The sequence below is a fragment of the Ambystoma mexicanum genome, chromosome 14 (genome assembly GCF_040938575.1).
Source record: "Ambystoma mexicanum isolate Mex_15411 chromosome 14, UKY_AmexF1_1, whole genome shotgun sequence".
NCBI lineage: Eukaryota > Metazoa > Chordata > Amphibia > Caudata > Ambystomatidae > Ambystoma > Ambystoma mexicanum.
The window spans coordinates 403,658,932-403,685,898 of NC_090940.1; the positions used below are offsets into that span (position 1 = coordinate 403,658,932).

At 46.7% G+C, this 26,967-nt stretch overlaps 1 protein-coding gene across 1 annotated transcript in view; it reads left to right on the plus strand.

Moving 5' to 3' along the window:
- The first annotated feature begins 10,760 nt into the window (after nt 1-10,760).
- KNSTRN (kinetochore localized astrin (SPAG5) binding protein) overlaps nt 10,761-26,967 on the plus strand; it is a 566,595-nt gene continuing 550,388 nt past the window's right edge. The window contains exon 1 of the mRNA XM_069637536.1: nt 10,761-10,839. The gene's annotated coding sequence lies outside the window, so the exon portion shown is untranslated. The remainder of the gene's footprint in view (nt 10,840-26,967) is intronic.

The window sequence follows — 26,967 nt, forward strand, 5'->3', positions numbered from 1 at the left end:
GGTTGCTTGTGATTCACCAAAATCACTGGAAGGACTAGATGTGAGGTCTCTACGGATTCCTTATTCATGCTCGACAAGCGGACCCCTACACTTGCCGGGCATTGGCGTTTCCAGAGTCCTGTTGTTCTTCTTCATCAGTTTTGTCTGTTGCCCCACCCGTTTTCTTGGGTGGTTTTAACGGGCAGTCACTGAGGAAGTGACCTGCTTGTCCACAATATAAGCAAAGCTGTTGTCTCCTTTTTTCCCTTACTGCTTTGGTAAGGGGACTTCGTAATCCACCAATTTGTATTGGCTCAGACTGTTCATGTGGTTTAGTCTGATTCTCACGAGGTAAACTGACTGTCCCTCTGATCTAGCTCGATCCATTTTCAGATTCTGCAAACCTATGATCGAGTTGCACCGTCAGGTCTATGTAGTCGGCACACCTCTCAGGGGGATTCATGTCATGATGCCTACCCCTGGGCCTCCGGATCAAGCCTATCAGCCACGGGAGCAGGCATCCAGGTATTTAATAAAACCCCAGCAGCCCCGGCTGGGGGCTGTCTGGGTTCAGTCCTGGCGCCTTAGGCGCCAGGCTCATAATGGAAATCAGTCCTGGCGCCATAGGCGCCAGGTTCATAGACTTTACTTACCTCATGCAGACCATGCTGCAAATGAATCCAAGCCAACGTGAGGCCTGGATGGGACTATTTTTCTACAGGGACTATTTTTTACTCGGGTGTGGTTCTAGGGACTTCTTACCTGGAACTACTTTGGAGGCTATTTAAACCACGCCCGAACAGCAGCACATGCTTCGTGTTATTCTGCATCCAGCAGCGTAACGCTCACTGTGCCTGCAGTCAGCATCCAGTCTTCAGCCAGGCCCATCTCGAATCCAGAGCTCCTAGCAATAGAAGAAAGAAGAAGGAAAGGTTAGAAAAAAGATATTATTTCAATCCTTACCTGAATTCCGGATCCATCACGTCTTCGAACTTGAAAAGGACATTATTCTACACGCGTCGCATCGCCAGCTGCAGCGCCGCACCATACTCACCAGTCCTCACAGCATTTTTCGATCCGGCGCAGCCTCCATCATTTTCTCTGCCGAATTCCACCATCTAGGGGACAAAAGAAAGATAAGGTGAGCCGAGAGAGCCAACAAATACAACCTCTCCACCATAGACTTACCTGATCAACAACCGGAGGCATTATTCTGTAACAAACCGCAACTTCTTACGCCGCACCTGTAAGGAGAGAGAAACCAGCAATTTAAACACACGCATCTTTTGCCGGACAGTGTTGGGTAATACAGACTCTTACCTCAACACCATCAGCTGCCACAAGACAATCTTCCCTTGGACCCAGCTGCAACACAAGAAAGGAATGTACAAGAGTGAACATCGGACATATTGAACTCTTTGAACTTTATACTTACGGGTTCTCGCCTGGAACCTCAGAGTCAATATTCATCCGGAACTCTTCCCACGCCCTCAAACCAGTGAAGTAACTGGTATCTCCACGCAGGATGGAGAGCTCATCATTTACAAACATAAGGTGAGCTTACAGAAAGTTAATATCGGTGGCGATTAGTGGGGAGAACAGTGGGGTGCCACTACTAAAATCCACGGGTGGCTGAATCCCTTTCTCCACTTGCAGGAGAATATTTCTACGGGTCAAGCAGACGAGATTAGGCGGTCCAGTCCAGTCTGTCATCTCTGCACTACGCTTCACGTTGGAGGAGGTCGCAGCTGTCCGGGTCCGATCGACACCCCTGTGGGAGCCAGGTGAGCGTAACAATTCACCACTTGCGCCAACACATCCTTAAGTTCTCCACATAACCCTTGGTAAAAGAGTGTAGTCCTCTTCTCTTCTGGCCAGTTGGTCTGGGCTATGAGACGATTGAGGTTTGCAATATAGGTTAATAGATCTTGACTCCCTTGTCTGAGTGACAACAACTCGTTGTCCAGAGCTTGTCCATGAGTATGACGGGAAAACAATTTCTCCATCTCATGTTGGAAATTCACAAAGTTCCGAAGTAAAGGGTCATCTTGATTTACCAAAGGCATAGACCAGTCCGCTGCACTACCTCCTAAATACGAGAGTACAAACACCACTTTGGCTTGGTCATTAGGAAAGTGAAGGCGACATTGGTTCATAAATACAGCGAACTTGTTTGGGTCGCCGATGAAGCGTTCAGGAGGGGCTAGAGGCACTGCTCCTGGAAGAAACACCTGAACCGGTGTTGATTGTTGTGGTGTGGAAGAATGAGAAAAATGGGTCACTCCAGGCAGTGGAACCTGTCCTGCCTGTGCTTGTAGCATTTGTCTTGCCAATTCATCAGTTCTTTCCCGAGCTACAATAAGATCCCTCCGTAATGCATTGGTTTCCTGTCTTGAAGCATGTACTTCAGCCCGTAATTCCCCTAGTAGGAGGGCTAACTGATCTATTTCTGAAGTTTCCATAACGCCCAGGAAGAGAGTATTAGAGGCTTCGTATTCTGTTACGCTCACCTGGTCTCCGCGGAGGCGCTGGGGCACGGTTGCAGCGCACCCTGAACTTGTATCACCCCCTTCAGGCCTCTCCCTCATTAGAAAAGCTGTGAGCAGTGGTACATGGTGATACTGCTCCTGCGTGGAGATGAGTGTGTGAATGCGCCAATCTGTGATTGTTGTACCTCTCGAACCCTTCACCCCAAAGTACGGTTTCTGTGAGCATACGCTGGCCCATAAAGCTCTCCTGTGAATTATGGAAGATAAGCTCTCCGGCTTGCTACTTCTGGCAGTGGCACGTTGAATGGGATCTAGTTCCTTCACTGATCTCTGATAAAGATTAGTCGAGTCCAGCTACGACTATGCTTCTCCTTATGATTGGTAAGTCTTTCTTGAGCTCTTGTGAGGCTGTTCGTTCTCTTTAATGTCTTTATATGTTGCTCCTATTTATGCCCGCAATAATGCCTCTCTTCTGTTTTCTTCCCTTAGATGGAAATGCAGCCTCAATGCAGCTGTAAGATGCGGCCGGATGGAAGATGGATGCTACCGCAATGTTCGACAGCAGGTAAGTGATGGTTTAAGGAAAAGCGCAAAGTATGTCGAAGCGCAGCAGAGACCTTACAGCCCTGGAACTCACTCTCACAGCATCCCCACCAAAGGGCAGAATATCAACCCTCTACAGGCTCCTGGATAGAACAGATCCAACCCGCAAAGAGCCGTACATGCTTAAATGGGAGAAGGACATTGGGAGGCCCATCGAACTAGAGGAGTGGGACCACATCTGGGCGAGGGCAAACAGAAGTTCGAAATGTGTCTCCAACAAGGAGGGGGCATTCAAGGTATGCTTCAGGTGGTACCGGACCCCAGAAACACTCAATAAATGCAACCCGACAATTCCACCGGTGTGCTGGAGAGGATGCCCAGATAAAGGCACACTCTACCATTTGTTCTGGACATGCCCCGAAGCCACCCAATTCTGGAAATCCATGCTGGATCACATGAACAGGATCACAGGCCTGACTATCCCATGGGATCCGGGCATTGTCTTACTGGGAGCAGGTGGGCAGGGTCAATTCCCCCTTTCAGGGCATAGAGCAGAGCTATGCTCTCACCTGCTGACGGCCGCTAAGATCTCTGGCTAGGCTATGGAAAAATCCAGAGGGCCCGGCAGTACAAATGTGGTGGAGGAAATGCTGGGATATAATTGCAGCGGAAAAAATAACTGCCCTCTGGTTCGGGAATAGAGATAAATTCCTCCAGACGTGGGCCCCCTTCCTGGACTATACCCAGAAATACCCGGGCCTGGCCCGCCAACCACCCTCCTTACGATGGATGGACAAAACTGACTGAAAAATAAGGGGGGCAGTGCACAGCAGAGGAACCGGTCGGGGGAGCTCCCCTCCTGCTTGCAAGTCCAGGAACGAAACATTGAAGGGCCAGGATACTGGTGTTCCCCCTTTTTCCGCCTATTGCCCTGATCCGGAAGCATGTACAATTCCCCTTGTCCGCCTTCACTCAACTAATAGCGACTATCTTGGCACCCCTCCCCTCTTGGCTCCCCCCATGAACATTTCTCTGACCTGTTGTTGACATTTATGTTCTTTTTGTTTATTACATGCACCTCTAAGCTCGATTACGCTGCTTGCAGCGCTCTTCAAGTATATGCCACATGTGATACAGTGTATGTATAAAATCAATAAAAATATATTTCGAAAAAAAAAGTATGGCGAAGCGCAACCTTAAAATGACTGTTTTTTCCAATGTCTAACCTTGTCTTCTGTTTTTCCTTGCCGGCGCTGCTGTCGACGATGGAGCGTGTCGTGCTGCTGTGCGAAGATGAAGATATCGCTGTTCCGGAAAGTGTAAAGATGAATACTTGGTTCGCCAAAGAGATGTACAGGTAAGAACAGCTTCCCCCAGTTGGTAAGTATACTGGCAGGAAGCAGGATCTTCAAAGGTAAGTCTGACTTCAGGCAACGGTGAGCGTTACGCTGCTTGCAAGTGCAGAATAACGCGAAGCATCTGTCTTGAGGATCGGGGCAGCTTATATAGCTCGGATCGTGGGCATGCCCATTAGGGCCGGCTTACCAGCCACACCCTGCCACTCCTAGGGAGTGAGCACGTGCGAAGGCAATCCATTAGCAGCCACAGCCAAGAATACACTTGAGGCTGCTTAATGGATGGAATGTTCAAGGTTAATGCATCCTGCTTAACGGATGGAATGTTCAAGGTTAATGCATCTGAAGTGCTATGTCCATAATAAAAGTCTTTTGGTGTTAAATGGATGTTCTTGTTTACTTTTGTTCATGAGCCTTGCACCAAAGGCGCAAGGACAGTGTCCACCCAGGTCTCCTGTGCATGCGACCCCTACATGCCTGTGCCCCCGACTTACCCCTACATGCTTGTGTCCCCGACTTCATGACCATGACAGTTGTCCACTTGTGCACACAGTTGTCAGCATAGTTGGTGAGTCATGGCACCTGCTGGGTGGCATGTAACATGGTTGCCGCTGGTCTGCGCTGGTGATCGGTCGGATCCCTGGTGGTGGCAGGGGTGTGTCCAGCGATCTGAAGGATCCTGGCAATGAAAGAGATGGGAGTTGTGCTGGGTGTACCCAGGGGTTGGGGGGGTTAAGTGATTGCGGTGTTCAAGGTGGTGTGAAGACTGATATAAGCCTAGTTGTCAGATAGGGAGCCTCATGTGAGGCATGGTTAGAGGGTGACCCATGCTGGTCTATAGGGGTTATCTTCTGTTGGGAATGGCTGCTCAGACGTTAAGTTGGTGAGGGTTCTGGAGCAAGTTTGTGTGCTAGTACGTATGTGTGGTAGCTGTACCGATTGGTTGGGACACCTAGGGCCAATGGTTGAGAATGTGCTGTGTTGAGTTGGTTGGCTTAAAGTGGTGTTCTACAGCGGTTCTCTCCAGTTGGGATTAGCTGTTCAGATGTTTGCGTAGTATATAATTAAGGAGCCAATAAGTGTGCTCGTGCTAGTGCGTAGTGGCTGTCCTGGTTGGTGGGGAGATCCAAAGCCATTGGGTGACAATGTACTTGTTGGGTTGGTTGGCCTAACATGGTATGGGGGCAGGCTGGGTGGCCCAGAATGCGCCCGGGTTTAGGTCAAGGGGTGGTATTGTAGGGGGGCAAGGGGTGATGGTTCTGGCTGGCATGGATGTACAGTCAAAGAGTGGTTAGAGAGCCTTGAGGGAGGTTGTGAGGCAGTATCAACAGCTGGTTCAAATAAACACATTAAACTCATGATCAGTATTGAGCCTCATTGTGGCACATCTATATTTGGCTTTGCGTTGTCATAGGGATAGTTCCCTGTCTCCACCTCGGGCATCGGGTTGAACAATTTCCAGTCCCATGAAACTGATATCATCTTTGTTGTCAAGCTGGTGTTTTTCCTGCCAGTGGACGGCTAGTGGGTATTTTGCCTCTTGGGAGTGAAGTAGTACTAGGTGTTGCCGGATCCAGGTTCTTAGCTCTCTTTTGGTGCTGCCGATATAGTTACGCTCACAAAAACAGATTATAGCATATTTGACAAATTTAGACTTACAATTAATGAATTGGGTAATTTGGTGTTCATTAGTGACATTGAACGCGAGTGATTTAGCATTTCTCGCATGACTACACATGTAACAGGTCCCACATTTGTAAAAGCCCATTGCCTTGGAGCTGGTTAGCCAGTTTTCTGGTGTTCTAGTGACTGGAGCCGTGTAGGATGGGCTCAACATCATCCGCAAAGTCTTTGCCTTGGTGAATGTCAGTGATGGTCTTGATGGTATCCATCTGCCGATATCTTCGTCGATCTCGAGAATATGCCAGTGTTTCTGTAAGATTTGCTGGACTTGAAGACTGTCACTGCTGTACCTAGTAATGTATCTGATTTTTCGTCTTCCCCCGTGGTTCTTTTTGGTGTTGTTTTAGGTGTCAGCAAGATTGCACCTCTTCTCTTGGATGCAATGTCAATGGCTGCGTTGATTGCTTGGTCAGGGTAGCCGCTCTCAGTGAATCTGTGCTGTAGGAGAGATAACTCGGCTTTGAATTTTGCTTTTGTGCTGCAATTGCGTTTTGCTCGGATGAATTCTCCTTTGGGGATGTTGTTGATCACTGATTTTTTACAGCTGCTGGTGGCGTAGAGCACAGAGTTCCCTTCCATCGGCTTCCTGTATGATGTTGTTGTCAATTCTGTTTCATTGTTACTGATCGTGATGTCCAGTAAATCTATGAGGATGTCATGTTGCTTGAAGTACCGGTTAGTTGTTGTCCAAAATTGTTGTTGTTGAGGTATTCTTTGAAGAATGTCAATTGTTCCATGGTACCGGACCATATCATGAGGATATTGTGGATGTAACAAAACCATTTGTGAATGTAGTTGTTGAAGTCTGTATTGGAAAAAGCATGAATCTGTTCAAATTGATTCATGAAGAGATTTGCCATGGCAGGGGCATATGTCGCCCCCATAGCTATTCCCTTAGTCTGCTTGTAGTATTGCTGGTTAAACAAGAATGTGTTATTGGTTAGTGAAAAATCCAGGAATTCCTTTGTTATATCTAGGTGCGAAAAAAAGGAAGCTGATGCCTTAGCGAAGGTGTAATCTATGACTTTGAGGGCTAAGCCGTGGTCGATGGCTGTGTACAGTGCTTTGACATCAAGCGTCACCAAGTAGTAGTGTGGTTGCCATCTTACGTCCTGTAGCACAAGTAAGGTGTGCATGGTGTCCCATAGATAAGTCGGAATCTTTGGTACTTCAGGAGCAAGTACATTGTTAATATATTTGCTGAAAGCCTCAGTTATCCATCCAATTGCACTGAGTATGGGACGTCCCTGAGGGATCTTGTGAAATTCCTTGTGGACCTTTGGCAGGAAGTAGATTGTGGGCATTCTGGGCTGTTTCGGTTTGAGGTATTTGTTGTTAGGCAGAAACCTGTGCAGTTCCCTTGGGGACCACTGCAAAAGATTTAGGACTACAAGTGTTTGGCAGTAAACCCACTTGGTAGCAGTCTGTACCACCCAGATTTACCTGGTAGCTGTGGCTGAGCAGTCAGACTTCCCTCAAGAAGAGTTAGGCAGTATGTAAAGTATACACAATAGGCACTCAGGCACAATAGCACAAGCAAACACTGACCAGAGCTTTGGTATCAAGGTATATAATTATTTATTTAAGAACACACTTATTGAAACACTCCAGCACTAATATTGTAAATCACTCTAAACACAGTTACTATTATTATATATACATCCCTTATTCATTATCAGACAAGTCTTAGTTAACACCACTTATTTCCAGACAGAGGTGAGCGCTTAACTATAGATGGCACTCCAATAAGTTAACGAAAAAGGGAGGGAAAAAGGCAGAATGTAGGAACATACACCACTCTAATACTTAGGAACTCTTAAGCAAGGCAGGAAAGTCAAAAGTTACTTGTGAGCCAAAGTCCATTTGCCGGTCCCACTCTTGGAGAGAGCAGGGCACAAATGTTCCCAAGATCACACAATGACAACAGGCTTAAAAAGTCTTGCAGGGAGTTCAGAGAGGTTTTAGTTAGGCTCAGAAAAGTTTAGCCAGGGTGTCCCAGGCTAACCCAGGTTCGAAAGCTGGGGGCTAAATCTACCCCGTACAGTCAGTTGCAAGGGAAGCCAGGCGGAACACGGTACCTTAGGTGGAAAGGATCCTCCAGCGGGGGCAGTTGTTCCTGGCAGCAGGTGCAAGTCGCGGCATCGTCCAGAGGAAAGATGAAGGTCGTTGCACTGCCAGGGAAGAAACCAGCCGCAGAGTTTTCCGGTTAAAGGTACTACCCTTTGATTCGCGGTAGTGTTAAAATGTGGTATCCCGGTTGCCGGGGTGCTTGGCACAGGCAAGGTGGCCACGAGTTGTTCCAGGAAGCGAAAAGGGAAGCAGACTGGTTATCCCCACCAGTCGAAGGAAGAAGACTCTCCAGGCTGGAGATCTCCTCTGTCGTTGGGAAAAGTGGTGAGACGGTTCAGCAGGGCTCCACCGGTGGTGTCGTCGTAGCAGGTCGGCTCAGCTTCTCCCTCGTCGGATTCTTAGGTCCTGTGGCGACTTCTGAAGTTCCAGTCCCCAAAGCCCTGCTTTTATGCAGAAAACCCCCATTCACTCAGCCTAGCTGTCACTCAAACATGCTAAGTGGGCCAATCAGGACGGAGTGCGACTTGAGTTGCCTAGGCAACTCAGTCCAGGGAGTCTAAACCCCCTCCCATACCCCGTGTGGTACCCAGACAGAGTGGCACCACTTTTGGAGGCTTCTGTGGAGCAGCCCGCCAAAAAGTGGAACAAAGGGCCCAACTTGGGTTGGAGTCACAGAAGAGAACACAAACGCCATTTTAGAACCGAGTCTTGGTAAAAAATACCAACCGGAGAATTAATATTAATTAAATAAACCGGCGGTACGTTCGAGGCTATAGGAATTAAATAATTAAAGTTGGTAGCCTCGAACAATGGGAAAATCCCATAGGAATATTTTCGCGGTCGAATATAAAAAGTAGTATCCACTGCCAGCAGCCAAAACTCGATCAGGGGGGACGGAGACGTGCCCCCTCGACTAACAGACCACGGGGCAGTCGAATTGCCCCAGCCAGTACATCCACAATATGATGGTTTGTACTGGTTCTGTTCAGAATTTGAGACTAGTAAAGTCAATGGTGACTTTACATGCCCTGGCAGACAGTAGTCAGTCCCAGGTTATGGAGTCTATACTGGGGGGTCACTATGACACCCCTGTGTTACTGCACTGAGGGTGCTGTGTAACACACATCACAAAAACACATGAAGCCTTATGGAGTAAAAGACCCCATAGCCCATTAAACACATATAGAATCAAAGAGATGCACTCAAATCATGTCCAAGAGTGAGGGTAAAAGAGTCTCACTCTTGGCAGGAGAAAAAAATAAACCCCAAAAAATCCAGCAAAGCTGCTGGAGGACTCACTAGGTTAGGAAATTCAGCCTAAACAGAGAATTCTCCCTAACATTTGTATTTTTCATCGGTCAGGAATCCACGAGTGTGCCATTTTTTTAGCAAGTCGTTTACTGCAAGCGCAATATCCTTGGTAGGATTACTATGAAGAGTTTGGTAACAACCCGGTGTAGCCGGATGTGTCATGGCCATGGTTATGTATTCAAATCTGTCCATTAGCACAACGTTGCCGCCATTGTCGGCTTCTTTAATTATGATCACCTTATTGTCTGTAAGGCCTTGAGTGCCTGTCGTTCTTGGCTTATTCCTACGACAACGCAAAGCCAAACTCATTTGTAAATATATATGTGTCACAATGGGGCTCAATACTGATCATGAGTTTAATGTGTTTATTTGAATCAGCTGTTGATACTGCCTCACAACTTCCCTCCAGGCTGTCTAACCACCCTATGACTGTACATCCATGCCAGCCAGAACCATCACCCCTTGGCCCCCACCCCTACACTACCACCACTTGCCCTAGTCTCGTCCCAACAGGGGAGAACCCCTGTAGAACACCACTGTAAGCCAACCAACTCAACACAGCACATTCTCAGCCACTGGCCCTAGGTGTCCTAACCAATCGGTACTGCTATCACACATTAGTACTAACACACAAACTTGGTCCAGAACCCTCAGCAACTTAACGTCTGAGCAGCCCACCCCAACAGGAGATAAGCTCTATAAACCAGCATGGGTCACCCTCTAACCATGCCTCACATGAGGCTCCCTATCCAACAACTAGGCTTGTATCAGCCTTCACACCAACCTGAACACCACATTCACCTAAACCCCCACCCCCACCCCCTCCCGGGCAGACCCAGCACAACTCTCATCCCTCCCCTTCCCAGGATCCTTCAGATCACTGGGCACACCCCCGCCACCTCCAACCACCAGGGATCTGACCCATCACCAGCGCAGAGCAGTGCCAACCATGCTACATTCCACTCGCCAGGTGCCATGATTCACCAACTATGCAGACAACTGTTTGCACGAGTGGACAACATCTACTGTGCACCACGCCCCCCACCACCAGTACCAACACTTGCAAACTCTGAACGCCCTTAAACACACCTTATCAATACATCGGAGCCCCTTCTCTCCTCATTCACATCACCGCTTATCACAGGATCTGTCACAGTACATACAATAACGCTATCCCTCTTAGGCTCCACAAGCCACTCCCAGCTGTCGGCTAACGCACAATTGTGTATGGCCGTAACCATGCCAACAGCCAATCACTGTGCCCCGGTATAACAGATAGCTGCAATTACGAATGTCTCTAATTGGTCCCTATCAGGAAGCTCATGTTATTTATGCTAGTGGCACTCACTGCACTCCTTCGTCGGAACACACACCGCTGAATGACGGTCCGCTATCCAGCGATTATAAAGGTGAGAGCACCCCCTCCATGAGCAACATCAGTCGTGACTGCATGTACCCCCAGGCATGGACATGCTTCACGTCACCCTTTAGCCTAGCCAGTATTTGCACGCCACTGTCACGCACTCGGCCACCAGCCCCCCACACATTATTGCCCCATATCAACCAGTACCAGGCAGCGGGACCCACTGTGATTGCCCGTCACCCCGTCCTCTATCCAACCCTTAACTTTGCCTCAAACACCAGCCAACACCAGCATGCGCTGCAAATAAGGAACGCAGCAATATGCCTTTCCCTTCTGCTACCAGCGCAGCTCGCTCACTCTCCCCAGGGACTATCCCTGATCCCGACAACATTAACGGCCATCTCAATGCACCTCCGACAACAGTCACCCTGTGCTGTGTTATTACTGCGGGGCCTGGGTGTTGGAGAGTAGCTGGCAATAATATTTCTGCTGAACGGGCAGGAAAAACATTGTCAGCCACTTGCTAACACCCAGCACCCGCAGCAATAACGTAGCCTGCTTGCAGAAGGCTTTAAATATTCTTTCAATCTCGTGATAAAATCCACGTTTGTCACGAGAATGAAAAAATATTTCAAAGCATGCTGTGTTATTACGGATAGGCTGGGTAATAGCAAGTATGGCTGGAATTAATATTTCTCCCACCCGAACAGGCGGTAGCAATATTTCTTCCCAACATGGCCCCTTGCTAACACCCTGCCCCAACAAACACATTTACGTGCAGAAGGGCTCCCCGAACCAAACCTTTAAGCACTCCACCTTACCTCGGAAGAAGCCAGAGCCGAGTATGAACTTTGGAGTTTGAGAACTCTGGAATTTTGGTTCCCAGGCAAACTATGTTATAGGCTGCAGGACATATCGGACTAATCAAATTAAACCAATTGATAGCACAGGGGGCCACCATTCCTCCAAACTCCAGACAACCCTATACACATTATATTGAGTTTAGAGTGTAAGGGTCAGTTTAGGGTTTTTGGACACAGGACTGAACACACTCTTTGGTTTAACATCCTGATGTTCAGTCATTATGCTGAGGCAGGAAGCCCCTTCATAGACTTAGGGACGGGTAGGATTTTCTCATCTCCTCTTATTATTTTAACAAATAAGGTTATACTGAACCTTATTACTGTGTCTAATTCTTACTCTTGATCCCTTACAGTCTATAACCACAACAATGCCACCTGTGTGTTGATCTCCTCCTTCCACACACTTACAGTCTGTACACTGCAATATTGTTCACAACAAAGCCGAATGACTCCCCTCCCCAGGCTTGTGGTTCCCATAAACCTTTGTACCACTCCACTTTCGGGACCACAGAATGACTCCCTTCTCCCGGTATTGGCCCGCACTCTCCACTATAGTTCACAACAAAGCCAGGGAGAATGACTCCCTTCCCCTGGTGTCTCTTGAGTATATTGAAAGGGCGTATGTTTCTTCACCAGGAGAATGACTCCTTTCTCCTGGTGTTTGAGAGTTATTTTCTGTATCTTTCAACTTGATGTTTATTTTTCCACTCTCTCATGGTATTAGCAAAGTCTTAAATCCTTCTCAGGGTGTCAGTGGACTTCTCCCTGCCACTTCAACGAGGATGCTTTCCCTTGGATGCTCAGTACACTTTTTGGGGTACCAGGCCCTTTTTTCTGGTGGTCAGTGGGCTTATTGCTGCCACTGCAATGAGGAAGTTTTCCTCGGATGCTCAATGCTTTTGTGTTGGGGTCCCAGACCATTCTCTGGTTGTCATTTGGCTTATTGCTGCCACTGTGATGAGGAAGTTCTCCTCAGATGCTCGATTCACTTGTGTTAGGATTCCAGACCCTTCTCTGGTGGTCAGTGCACTTATTGCTGCCACTGCAACGAGAAAGTTCTCCTTGGAAGCTCACTTCACTCTTTCCCAATAGTTTGACTGCTACTACTAGGCCAGGGGAGAACCACTCGAGCCTGCCTCTCTTCCACCCTGTGGCCCGTCTGGGTCTCTTGTACCTCCAGTTACGTTATTTGGGACTTTGGTATGTCAACAGGGATTCCTGGGACTGCAGTGTGTCTCTCCGACTCTTCTGGCGTCTCTCCTCTGCTTCTGCAGCACTGTGGCTGCTCTGCGCTCTGCTGTACTGCTCGGTTCCCTTTTCTTACTTCATGCCCGGGTCCGCTCCAGCTGGACCCAGAGAGAACTCCCTCAGCGATTCGCCAGTGTCCTCTGCTCTTCGGTATCTCAAGTTAGCTGACAGTATTTGAAGCTCCCGCGGATGTTTTCCACACCTGTTGCCTCTCCCAGCTGGTATTGACAAATTCTTTAGTCCATCGTCTCTTCTTATACATTGTTGCCAGTTCCGCCCTTTCGGATTGTCAAAGTCCTTTGTTTCATTTGAGTTTGATCTTCATACCTCCTCAGGGCCACCTTGTGCCGGCTAGCACAGTCAGTAATCTTCTTGTCTTCTGGGCTCTTCTTCGTCCTACAAGGCATACAATAAGCAGTACTGCATCACAATTTGCGATATAATACTGCTGTTTTGCTGTGTATTTAAACAATCCTGTCACACCAACTGCGATATGATTTCCACAGCTCATTAAAATAAAGATTTTGCCTTTAAAAGGCAGAAGCACTCGGGCTGGGCTAAAAACATTGTATCAATGTTATGATTCCACCCCGGGTGCTGCGTCATCACATGGAGAGGAGGCCCTCAGCCCCACTCTCACACTCGGCTCTGGCTTCTTCTTAGAGGTTTGGTTCGGGGAGCTCTTCTGCAAGCAAATGTGTTTGTTGGGGCAGGATGTAATATTGTAATCTTATTCATGTAGATTTGTAACATTGTAAGCCTCGCATATACTTGCTGTTGCGCCCGGTAACCTATGGGTCTGGAGCGCATTATAAATAAATAAACAAACAAACAAACATGTTAGCAAGTAGCCGTGTTGGGAAGAAACATTTCTCCCGCCCGTTCGGGTGGGAGAAATATGAATTCCAGCCATACTTGCTATTACCCAGCCCCTCAGTAATAACACAGCATGCTTGTAGAAGGATTTGAAATATTCTTTCATTCTCGTGACAAATGTGGATTTTATCAAGAGAATGAAAGAATATTCAAAGCCTTTTGCGAGCAGGCTACGTTATTACTGCGTGTGCTGGGTGTTAGCAAGTGGCTGACAATATTTCTCCTGCCCGTTCAGGATAAATATTATTGCCAGACACTCTCCAACACCCAGGACCCGCAGTAATAACACAGCCTGCTGCTTGCAGAAGGCCTTTCAAAAGGGCTTCTGTGAGCAGAGAATAGGCCCGGGTGAAGATGTGTGGACCCCGGACTCCACTGCTGAGTGAAAACAGTGGTGCAGGGTCAGACCGGGGCATTCAATTATCTCGGGCACCAACGAAAAAGTGGCCCACAGTTGCAAATGGGAATTAATTCCTTTTGTGGCACTATTTGAATGGTACCGAAGAGGGAGGTTTCTGATAAAATGTGATGCAAATTGTACATTTTAAAGAATATTTATTCAGCAACACTGGTAAAAAGTAACTCATCAAACTGGCCCACATTGGCAAAAAAAAGTGGCCCACTTTGACACCAAAAACTGGCCCATACAAGCATTTTGTGTTTTGGTTCAGCCATGGGCCGATTGCCCTATAGGCCAGTCCGAGCCTGCAGTGGTGTATGGAGGTTAGCTGGCAAATCTATCACGAGGCAGACAGCCAGAGCCAGCAGGAAGCTTTACACTGGCCATAACTTTAATGTGAGCAACTGCAAAGTGCAAATAAAAAGCCCTAGAATGAAAACAGACTTTTTTTGCTGTGCTCTGCGAAATGGAAACATGGTGGCAGTTGCTGGTCCCCCTCCCGTAGAGGCTCAAGGCCTCTTTTGTTTGTAAGGATAGAAAGGCCCTAATGCAGTCCCCTGAATGCAGGGCTGGGTGTTCGCAAGTGGCTGGGTGGGAGCAATATTATTTCCAGCCACTTTCTAACACACAAGACCTGCAGTAATAACACAGCCTGCTGCTTGCAGAAGGCTTTTCAAAAGGGCTTCTGCAAGCAGGCTGTTCTGTGCAAGCAGGCCCGGCTGAAGATGTGTGTCCCTCGGCCCCCCTACTGAGAGAGAAAACAGTGAAAGGCACCTGTGGGATGCATGGAGGTTAATAGCTGCCGAATATTGCCAGGCAGGCAGCCAGCATGGAGCATTACATCAACTGGCCACAGCTTTAATGCGAGCACTGCAGAGCGTGTATATTAAGTCCCAGAATTAAAATAAAGACTTGTTTTGCTGTGTTTAAGTGAATACGGACTGGAAACATTGGGGGCAGTTGCTGGGCCCCCTCCCCAAAGAGGCTCGAGGCCTCTCTTATTTGTAAGGTACGAAAGGCCCCAATGCTGTCCCCGATTACGGCGCTGGATGTTATCATGTTGCTGCGCTGCCATTTATTTCTCCCGTTTGGGTGGGAGAAATATTATTCCCACTCCATAGCGGGTGCTGAGGGGCACTGTCGATTCTCAAAGCCCCCCCCCCCCATAATGAGTGTGCATTGCTGTGGGTAATCAGTTGCTTTTTGCCTATTTTGTACGAATTGGTCAGCAAAGTAGAGGAAGATTAGGCAGAGTGGACCTTCCCACTGTGACTTTGATAACAGGCTCGAGAGGTACGCAAAGCCTAGCCAACTTTTTATTCTAAAAAAAATACATATCTTTTGTGTTTGCTGCCACAGGGAGTGCTTTAATCATGAGAATGGAAGACTATTCAAAGGCCTTCTGCAATCAGGATGTGTTATTGGTGCAGGTGGCTGTGCTGGGAATTATTTTTTTCCCACCTGTTCTGATGGGAGAAATATCAAGTCCAGCCACTTAATTGCACTCGGACCCGCACTAAAAGCGCAGCCAGTGCTGGCAGAAAGCCTTCTAAAAATTCTTTCATCACAATTTAAAGAATATTTAGAATGCTTTCTGCCAATAGGCTGCGTTAAGATTGCAGGGCTGTGTGCATTGGGTGGGCAAAATATTCTTCCCAGAGCCCTTTGCTAGCACACAACTCTGCACTGATAAAGCCTGGAGAAGGCTAAATCATTTGTTCTTTCCTGTTGGCTCGCTGCACAGATGACAAAGGCCCGGGGATTACTGCAGTAAACTTGTCAGCAGCAACTACGACTTGCAATAATTGATTTGTGATCATGGGATGTCAGAATAGTGCTTGGAAGCAAGAGGAAATGGGAGACTCGAGAGTTCAATCCGATTTAACGCTAAAGCTAACTGTGAAGAGTCCCACAATGTGTAAAGAAATCAGATGCCTTAAGCACCACATTTGCCCAGAAAGTGACTGAATGCCATTTCTTTTCAAAGCCGAGCTCATCAATGAGATCAAACATGGTTTTGAATTCTGCGATTTGTAGTCTTCTGTTCAGGGTGGTTCAAATACTCCAAGGAGGTTGCTTTGGGTGTACTTCGCAAATAAACAAGACCATTGTAGTTCTTAAAACCCAAAACAAATGTGTACTAATTAGAGCTTGGAAGTTTGAGGCAGGTATGTTAAATTGCTGGCAATTCTGGCTTCACTGCTTAACCAAAGCATGTGACCCTGGGAAAATCATTTCACCTGACACAACCCAACCACACCAGTGCTGGCAAGAACAGAAATGTGCATTTTATCCATAAGCAATGTCAGTGGCCTCAGCCCTACAGATAAGGAGTGTATCGGACACTTTTACTCCCTAAAAAAGAGAAATACTTGCAACACAAAAAAATAGGAAAAAGGCCTTGTGCCCCTGCTTTCACCCACACAACTCCATGTATATTATGTTTGGACCAGTAATGCAAGTAGTACCACGGGAAGAAACTAGGAGGTTATAACTGCCTGATCAGAAGTAAAGCTGTAGCTTTTATTGTGCATGAATAACTAGTGCAAAGAAATATTATTACACTTTCATTTTCCAGTTAAAACATTTTTTTCCCACTTCCCAAATACTCTCATTGGGAATTCGAATTACACTTGTACTCCCTAAAAAGTCATTTTACTCTCGACTTTAAAAAATAAGGAGTAAAATACTCCCACTTTCAAATCTTATCTGGAGCACTGGGTGGCCTAGATGGGCATTAAGTTGCACAATTTGCTGCCAACTGTTGCTACTCAGTACTTCCCACAATGCTGTGGAGTCACAGAATACACCTGTGACCCATGGGATCAGAGAGCAGATTTTTCGATTTCTTTAAAAATTGGAATTAAGTGGTATGTGAGACAGCTGCATGCCCTATTTAGATAATTCATTTTGATCTTTTAGATCATCTGAGTTTTTTCTGACTTCCAATAAGTCAGACGACAAATGGATGATTACATAATGTTAACTTGCTTGGCCTTTTATTGTCTCACAAATAAGAATTTCTGGCACTAACAGGCCGGTGCAGCATTAGGGCCTCACCAACAACGGACCAAGAGACTGAAATCTGGGCATCTACTGTGGTTTTGGTGCTGCAGAATGAGAACGAATTATGTCGGCCCCCGAGTTGTTGACCCCAGTTTGTCACAAACTCCTTGTAGCTGCAGTCTTCATCTTGAGCAGTTGACACTGTGAAGCAGTCAACTGATGGACCTTTAATATTTAATTGTTTTCAGTTAGTCATGGCCACCACATAACCACATACTGTGAAATTGGTCAACGCTTTGGGGTGGCAGAGAAAATATGACCCAGGCAAAACCTGGCTAGACATTTATGAAGAGGAAGACGCTGTGTGTGCAAGATGTACACTTTGTAGAGAGTTTCAAACAGATTTGCATTCTATGAGGAATTTCATAGCCTCATTGATTTCTGGGATCAGTGGCTCCCAGCTGAAAGTAGACAAACTCCGCAGGCACCTGGAAATAGAGCAACACCGAAAAGCCGAAATAGTCAAGAAATTTGGAAAGCAACACACTGTTGTGGACCTTTATCGCCACACTCCAATTGGTAAATTAGTGAAGATTTTTCCTAGGGCTGTGCTTAGTTCGAGCAATTGCAAGCTGCTTTTGACAGTCAGAGATTTTATGATTTTTATTTGTTAGAACAGGGAGAGCTTTGGCTACAGCAAAGGATCAGCATAGACTCACTGAGGGCAGGCTAATGGATATCCTTTATACAATGGTAAAGGAGGAAATTCTTAATAAAACGTTTTCTGCGCTGGCTGAGCAGAAGAAGCGTCACAGTGTTGACCTGGGCTCCAAGTACACTAATGCTGTAACAGGACGAGAGCTAACAATTTGTATTGGACGCTACCTTGAGGAAGAACTATTTAATGTTCTCAAAACTGCTGATGCTTTTTCTGTTTCAATGGATAGTAGCACAGATAGCGGTATAACAGAGAAGGAGTTGGTGTACGTTATATACATAAACCCACAAAGTGGTGAAGTTGAGGTTTCTTTTCTCAAAATAAAATCAGTTAGTGATGGTTGCAGTGAGGGGTTGAGAAAACTTTTATTGGAAGTCCTAAATGAAACTGGGCTCTCCTTAAAGAAAATGGTGCATTTTGGGGCGGACGGACCGGCTGTTAACTTGGGTGTGAAACAAGGTCTTGCTGCATTGCTCAGGCAAGACATTAAATGGCTGGTGTAGGTCCATTGTTTTTCTCACCGTTTTGAATTGGCAGTGAAGGATACATTAGATAAGACTTACTTTAGTGATGTGTACAATATGTTAATGCAATTGTATTATTTCCATAAAAAAATCCCCAAAAGGTTGCGTGAATTGCATGCTCTGGGATAAGCCATGGAACAGTCTGTTCAGAAACTAAGGAAAGCTCATGGGGCCCGTTAGATGCAACACAAATTACTTGCTACTCAGGCCCTTAATACATCTTTCCCTGTTGTTCGCGCAAATTTAGAAAGTATGGCAGCTGATCCAAGCCATGACCAGGCAAAAGCCAAGGGAGTATTGCAGCTTTTAACACGGTTTCAGATGGTATGCCATCTTTTTTTTTTAGTAGATGCTGCAACCCCTTGCTAGATTTTCTCTTGCACTTCAGAAGGAAGTGATTGAAATGCCAGAACTCATTAGCTCTATTTCTATTTCAAAAATGACTCTGCAAACCTTAAGAGGAGAGACTGCCTTGGTAGGATGTGAGCTTGACACTCTTACTAGTGAGGCAAATAAATTATTGGGCCTCATTATGAGTCAGCCAGTCCGGAAATAACGGTGGTGGTAAACCCGCCACCACCGTTGTTTCCGGACCGGCTGATCTCGAGTTCTGCAGGCGGGAGGTGTCACTTCCGCCAGGTCTGACCTGGCGGGTTTAACACCACCCACCTGCAGGCGGACGCGAAACACTGGCACCATTACAGCATGGTGCCAGTGTTTCCACTTCCCCATTCCCATGGAGCCCTATAGGACTCCATGGGAATGGGGATTTACCGAATTCCGCCTCTGTAATTACCGGGTCACTGTGGTTGTAATGCCCCGGTGATTCCAGGAATCACGGAGGCGGAATGGTAATACGAGGCCGGCGGTAACCTGCCGGTTTTTCCAGTTCGGTTACCGCCGGACTCGTAATGAGGCCCATTGTCTGGAACCTGCAATTACGTTTCCTATTATGGGGTCCAACTAACACATACAAGTGCACACGTTCTGAAACATTTCAAGCAACAGTGTGCAAAATACGTCACAAACATTGACACATTTTGTGAAAATAGATTGTCTTTTACTGAGGACAGCATCTATAACTGTGCGAAAGTGTTAAACACAAGATTATGGCCATCAGAGTTAAAAGAGCTGAAAAAATATGGAAATAATTAAATTGTCAGAGTGGCAGAACACTTTTCTGATTTCAATTGTTCATTGCAGTTTTTCATTAGTAAGTCCTGAAACAATTCTGTCTCAATGGCAAGAGTTTAAAGTATTTGCCCATAACAGCCTTTGTAAACTGCCACCAAAAGAGATGTGGGTGTAACTAGCACCCCTGTATGGCACCTCATATCCCCAGCTTGTGATGCTCAAACATCTTGAGGGTTTTCCCTGTGTCCAATGCAGTTGTGGAACGCTGCTTTTCCTGCATGAACAAAGTTAAAACTGAATGGAGGGAATCCCTGTCAGAAGAGACTGTTCGCTCGTATAAAGGAGCAGGGCCCCTTCTCCTGCAGAGTTCAAATCCAAAAAGGCTGCCAAATTTATCAATTCGTCCTGGTGTTGCTGATGATGTCTTAAGGCCTAGCTCTCCCACAGATGAACACCAAGTACTTCTCAAGACACAGATTCTTAGTCCTACACATTCCTTTTAAAATGGGTTTCCCAATTTTAAAGCAAGCAGTAAAGTTGCTTGTGACTGTTTATGTCAAACACTATCTATATGTAACTTGATATAATAAAATAAAACTTGAACATGCACACACTATTGAGTCTTTATTGATGTCTTGTTAACAATATGAAAGACACAGCACTGTGCTGCAAAACTGACTGCATGACCCAGCCACAAATCATTGAACTGAAAAATGTTTTAGAGCTTCCTTTATCATTTATTTGTTTGGCCATTCATGCAGCAAACCTTTTCATTTTGCAGACATTGCACTATTGTTATACTTCAAAGGTTCTGTCAAGACTTGAATGTTGTGCAGAATATAAGACCTCCGTCCTTAAGTACCGAACAGAAAGGTAAAGTAACTTGCTGTTCAGTCTTTAGGGCCACAGGTGGCAGGTACAGGAACGCAGGTCACCCCGACAGATGAAAAGGAATGATGCGGGTAAGACAAACAAATGGCCACAAGATAGGTTTGTAAACAACAAGGAAGCAGGATTAGAAATCTTACCTAAGTGTTGGGGAATACTATCCCAAAAGGGGTGGAGGAATGGTAACAGGAAACACACCCCTCTGAGAGCGTCAATGTACCCTCAGTGTAAGAAGCGGCAGGTGGTGGAGAGTGCTCACGCTGGAAGCCCCTGTGCAATGGTAACTGGAATAGTTCACTTGACGGTTACACAGTAAGTTCCAAGCTGAGACAGTGAATAGGAAGTATCCAGCAAAACGTGATCCAAAATCGAAGTCCGTAATACCAAGGTTGAAAGCCAAGGTCAGGAAGTCAGGGAGCGAATTGAGCAACAACAAATAAAGGGAAATCCAAAGACAGTCCAAAATATGTTTCTGAGGTCGAGGTAACAGTTCCAAAAGCAATTGTGAGTCCAAACACCAATTAAACGCCAGAAACACAGCTGTGAAGCAAAGGAGGGCGTAATCTTCATTGTTTTAATGAGGTTGCCATGGAAATCCGGTCACATGATCGGGATCCCCGTGTCACGTGACGGGGTCCGAAGCGTGGTGTCATGGCAACACTGCTCCTTTTCGAGCGTGATGTCAAGCGCCAGGGAAGCTGCCAATAGAAGAAAGGGCGCAGACAGCTGCCAGGACCCGGAGGTCGCCGGGAGGCTCTGGAGCCTCGGTGAAACACCCCCTGCCGCTGTGAAGGCACAGGACGTGAACTGCAGGTGGGTGTGTTGAGTGATACTGGTGGTGCATTCTGGGAATTGTAGTGCTGCGGGCCTGAGTGTTGGGAAACGTGATGCTGCGGCTGTGGATGCATGACAGGTTCCTAGAAATCATTTGTATTGTATTGTTTATTCATTTATAGAGAGCACCGGGCCCGTGGGCATCTGGGCGCATTACAGGTTACAGAAGACAAGGGCAAAAAATACATATACATAGATTTTGTAGCAGATATGTACACATTTACATTAGATACATTAGTTACAGTTTCTTAATTTGTATAATATACAAGATTTGGTGCAATGATCCTGGAGAGGAGCGCCTGCTACCTTTTTTGAAGTAGGTGCAATGATACATACATGTGGTCACAGGTCTTAACATTAGTCTTAAAGGAATGGAAGGGAGATGTGGCTCTTAAGGAATCAGGGATAGAAGTTCCATAATTGCGCCACCAAGACTGGAAAGCTAGAGCCAACTGTTTTTTTTTTAGTTTGAAATTGGGTATTCTAAGACTGTTGGATTGCGCCTTTCTGATAGGTCGTTCTGAGGTGTGTTTAGAAAATCTATCATGGGGTATAATGGAGCCTTGTTGGAAAGACATTTGTGAGTAAGGTTAAGTTATTTGAACTTGATTCTGTTGTTTATGGCGAGCCAGTTGGTAGAGCATCTCACATGGGAGATATTCTGAGTTTTAGGGATGCCTAGGGCAGATCTTAGGGCAGGGGTGCACAACTGATTTTGACAAAGGGCCGAGTACCTTACATGAGGGCTATAGTGGGCCGAAAAGTAAATGTGGGCGGGGCGGTAGGCGGGGCGTGGCAGGAGGCTTTTTAAACCCCCAATTTGTACTAAACACATGGAAAAAGAATGTTTTTGAGGGGTAACGATTTTTATTTGCATTTCAAACTTACATTTTGTACTACACATTTTCCATTGTTATAATTTATTTCTATTTAGTTATTGTATCTCGCCTGTTTAATTAACTTATATATATTTTATTGACCCTAGATACACTATGCCCCATGGCACCCTCACCCCCAACCAAACACTATGCCCCAGGGCCCCCTTACCCCCAACCAAACACTATGCCCCATGGCCCCCTTACCCGCAACCAAACACTATGCCCCATGGCCCCCTTACCCGCAACCAAACATTATGCCCCATGGCCCCCTCACCCCCAACCAAACACTATGCCCCATGGCCCCCTCACCCCCAACCAAACACTATGACCCATGGCCCCCTCACCCCCAACCAAACACTATGCCCCATATGTCCCTCACCCCCAACCAAACACTATGCCCCATGGCCCCCTCACCCCAACCAAACACTATGCCCCATATGTCCCTCACCCCCAACCAAACACTATGCCCCATGGCCTCCTCACCCCCAACCAAACACTATGCCCCATGGCCTCCTCACCCCCAACCAAACCCCCCACCCCATGGCCCCCTCACCCCCAACCAAACCCCCCAACTCAGCACACACACAAACATGCACCCATACAGACCCGAACCCCCCACCCCCCAACTCAGCACACAAACATGCACCCATACAGCCCCGAACCCCCCAAATCAGCACAAACACAAACATGCACCCATAAAGACCCGAACCCCCCACCCCCCCAACTCCAAACCCCCACCCCTAACTCAGCACACACTCAAGCATGCACCCATACAGACCCGAACCCCCACCCCCACAACTCAGCACACACACAAATATGGACCCATACAGACCCGAACCCCCCACCCCGCAAATCAGCACACACACAAACATGCACCCATAAAGACCCGAACCCCCCACCCCCCCAACTCCAAACCCCCCACCCCCAACTCAGCACACACACACTCAAGCATGCACCCATACAGACCCGAACCCCCCACCCCCCCAACTCAGCACACACACAAACATGCACCCATACAGACCCGAACCCCCCACCCCCCAACTCAGCACACACACACAAACATGCACCCATACAGACCCAAACCCCCACCCCCCAACTCAGCACACACACACAAGCATGCACCCATACAGACCCGAACCCCCACCCCCCAACTCAGCACACAAAAAACATTCAAATCAAAACATTCATACACATCCGACACACACCCCCACCCCCGCATCTCAACATACACACAAAATACATTCAAATACAAACATTCATACACATCCGACACACCCCCCACCCCCGCATCTCAACATACATACAAAATACATTCAAATACAAACATGCATACACATCCGACACCCCCCCACCCCCGCATCTCAACATACACACAAAATACATTCAAATACAAACATTCATACACATCCGACACCCCCCCACCCCCGCATCTCAACATACACACAAAATACATTCAAATACAAACATTCATACACATCCGACACACCCCCCCACCCCCGCATCTCAACATACACACAAAATACATTCAAATACAAACATTCATACACATCCGACACACCCCCCCACCCCCGCATCTCAACATACACACAAAATACATTCAAATACAAACATTCATACACATCCGACACACCCCCCACCCCCGCATCTCAACATACACACAAAATACATTCAAATACAAACATTCATACACATCTGACACCCCTCCCCGCAACATACACACACAAACATAAAGCAAAACAAACCCGACACACAAACACAAACAGACCACTTACCGGAGACGTGCTGGAAGGCAGGTAAGCGGCAGGTAAGCTGGAACGCTGGAATCTTACTACGGCTGGCGTGGTCCAAGGCTGAAATGCCTTCCGGCATCAAGCCTTATGGACCACGCCAGCCGTAGTGCTGGCCCTCCATTGGTGCACACACACGCATTACGTGGCTCGTAGGAGAGACGTGATGCGTGTGTGTGCAGAGCCAATGAGGGCCAGTGTTTTCACCGGCCCGGAAGACAACAAAGACTTTCCTAATGGAGGGTGGCCGCGGGCCGCCCTCCATTAGGAAAGTCTTTGTGCCTCGCGGGCCGGTCAAAAGGGCATGGCGGGCCGCAACTGGCCCACGGGCCGTATGTTGTGCACCCATGTCTTAGGACATTGTTTTAGAGTGTCTGGAGTTTATTGGCATTGTGTTTACTGGTGCCCAAGTATAGGGCATTGCAGTAATCCAACTTGGAGAGGATTGGGGCCCTCGCAATCGTAATGCAGCTATCCATAGACAGAAAAGGTTTGCATGCATGAATTAGTTTGCATGTGTAACTAGTAGCAGAGGCTGTGGTGTTAATTTGTTTACTGAGGTTGAGTGCAGAGTCCAGGTAGAATCCTAAGGTCTTTACTTCCTTAGAGACTTTGATCTTAATTCCATCAATGATGACAGAGTTGTATTGATTGGGGAGAGAGTTTGTCAATCTTTTAGGAGACCCAACGATTAAAAGCTCCGTCTTTTCGTCATTGAGGCATAAGCCATGGGTGGTCATCCATGTTTGTATAATTGAATAGATTTTATTAATCATAGTTACATCTATGTTGTAGTCTCCTTGGATGGGGATGAGAATCTGGGTGTCGTCGGCATAGTTAGTATATGAGACACCCAGATTGTCAAGTATGTCGTAGAGGGGCTTGGTAAATAGATTATACAGGGTTGGAGAGACACAAGAGCCAGAGCCATGTGGTACTCTGCATGTAATAGGTACTGGGTCTGCTGCGGAGGAGGGTGGGAAGACTCTCATGGATCTATTGTCCAGAAAGGAGCTTTTCCATGTGGTGGCTTCCTTGGAGAAGTGGGTAGCTGATTTTAGGTGGTTGCACAGGACATTGTGATCGACCAAGTCGAACGCAGCGGGTAAGTCCAAAAGGAGAAGGCTGGAGAATGCTCCTTTGTCTTTCCGGTCGTCTAGTTGGTACTTCAGACCGATAAGGGCAGTCTCTGTCCCATGTCTCGGTCTGAAGCCCGATTGGCAGGTGCCCAATAGGTTGTTAATCTCCAGGTAAGCTTGAATCTGGAGATAGACAGCTTCATCAAGGATTTTAAGAAAAGGTACAGTTGTGATTGGCCTGTAATTGGTGGGAGTGCTGGGGTCTACGTTTTATTTTTAGTAGGGGTAATACCCAGGCATCTTTAAGATTGGTGGGAACTGAGCATGATTTGAAGGAGGAATTGATGAATGTGGTAATGAAAGGAGCTAAGTCCTTGGCAGCTTCTTTAATAATCGGTGCTGGGCATGTGTCTCCTAGACATTTAGAATGTTTGAGGGAGATGATGATCTTTACAACCTCAGTAGTTGAGATAGAGTTGAATTTGAAATGGTGACTAGGTTTGATTTGTTTGGAGGTAGTTTCTTGTAAGATAGCTTCTTGTGTTTTTAAGGCAATCTTTTGTAGAGAGGTTTTCTTATCACTAATTCATCTTGGAGCATGGTTATTTTATTGCAAAGGGCATCTTGTACATCCATACACCAAGATTTGTTTTTGATGCACGAGTCACTGGAGGTGACCGGGGATTCCAATTCCCTTAGGATAGAGAAGATGTATCTAGTGCTAGAGCTGGCTTTCTTTCATTAAATGTATCTTTTTTAGTTTGGATGATTTCTTTTTTGTACCTGTCGGCCAGAGAGGTGAGACAGTGTTTGTTCTGGTTGGTGGAGTTGTTTTTCCATTTGGCTTCAGTGTGTCTTTTCTCATTGCGCAGAGCTTTCAGGCTAGGAGTAAAACACAAGTTCAAATGAGCTATAGGTTTCTGTTTGCTGAGTTGAGTTTAAGTGGTGCAATGGAGTCAATGGCAGAGCTGATGGTATTATTATACAAGTCAACCAGGTCTGTTGGGTCAGAGGGTAGGTTCGCAGAGTTAGTGATAGATTGGATCAGGGTTAGGAGGTTGGGGCCTGTTATGTTTTTTTTATTTCTAGTTAGGGCAGGTGAGGCCATAGTTCTAGCCAAATTGGTTTGGGGACTATCTTGAATGGTGAATGAGATTAGGTGATGATCTGTCCACACACAAGGTTCTGTATTCGTTATGCAGGATATGCAGTTGATATCTGCGATCCAATCCAGAGTGCAACCTTTGTGTAGGTTCATTGTTCCTAAGAGTGAGGCCTGCTTCTGTTTTAGTATTAGCTTGGATGGTTGTGTTGGTGTCGCTCGGATCGTTCAAACCTAGGTTGAAGTTTTCGAGTATAATAGTTTGGGAGCTGGGTTTAGTGTTGGTGTTAAGGAGGATCGTCATGCCTTCTTCAAAGGTCCCTAGCGGGCCTGGGGTTCGGTACACAAGGTGCATGGAGACGGTGCCAGAGGCTGATGATCGTAGTTTTACTGAGAGTAGTTCAGTGGAGAGCAGAGGGCTAGATTCAATTGCTCTCAAGTCAAGGTTGGATTTACAGATGAATGCTATGCCTCCCCTTTGGACGTTTATCTCTTGTAATGATAGTGAAGTTTTCCCGGGACAACTAGGGAGAAGGCAGGGCCCGCAGCTTTATGGAGCCATGTCTCTGTAACAGCTAAGAAATCCAGTTTATTGGTTGTGATGATATCAGTGATTTCTGTGGCGTGGGCTACGAGACATCTGGCGTTGATGAGAGCTCTGCTAATTTTGTGGGATTCCTTAGTCCTATTGTTAGAAGGATCTTTGTGGAGGAGTGTATTTCTGCATTCTTGCTAATTCTATGTCTTGGGGTACAACTAATTCTGGTGACATTTAATATTAGTACAAAATTGCTAATCAAATACATTCATTTGCTAATCAAAAAGTTAATTCGCAAA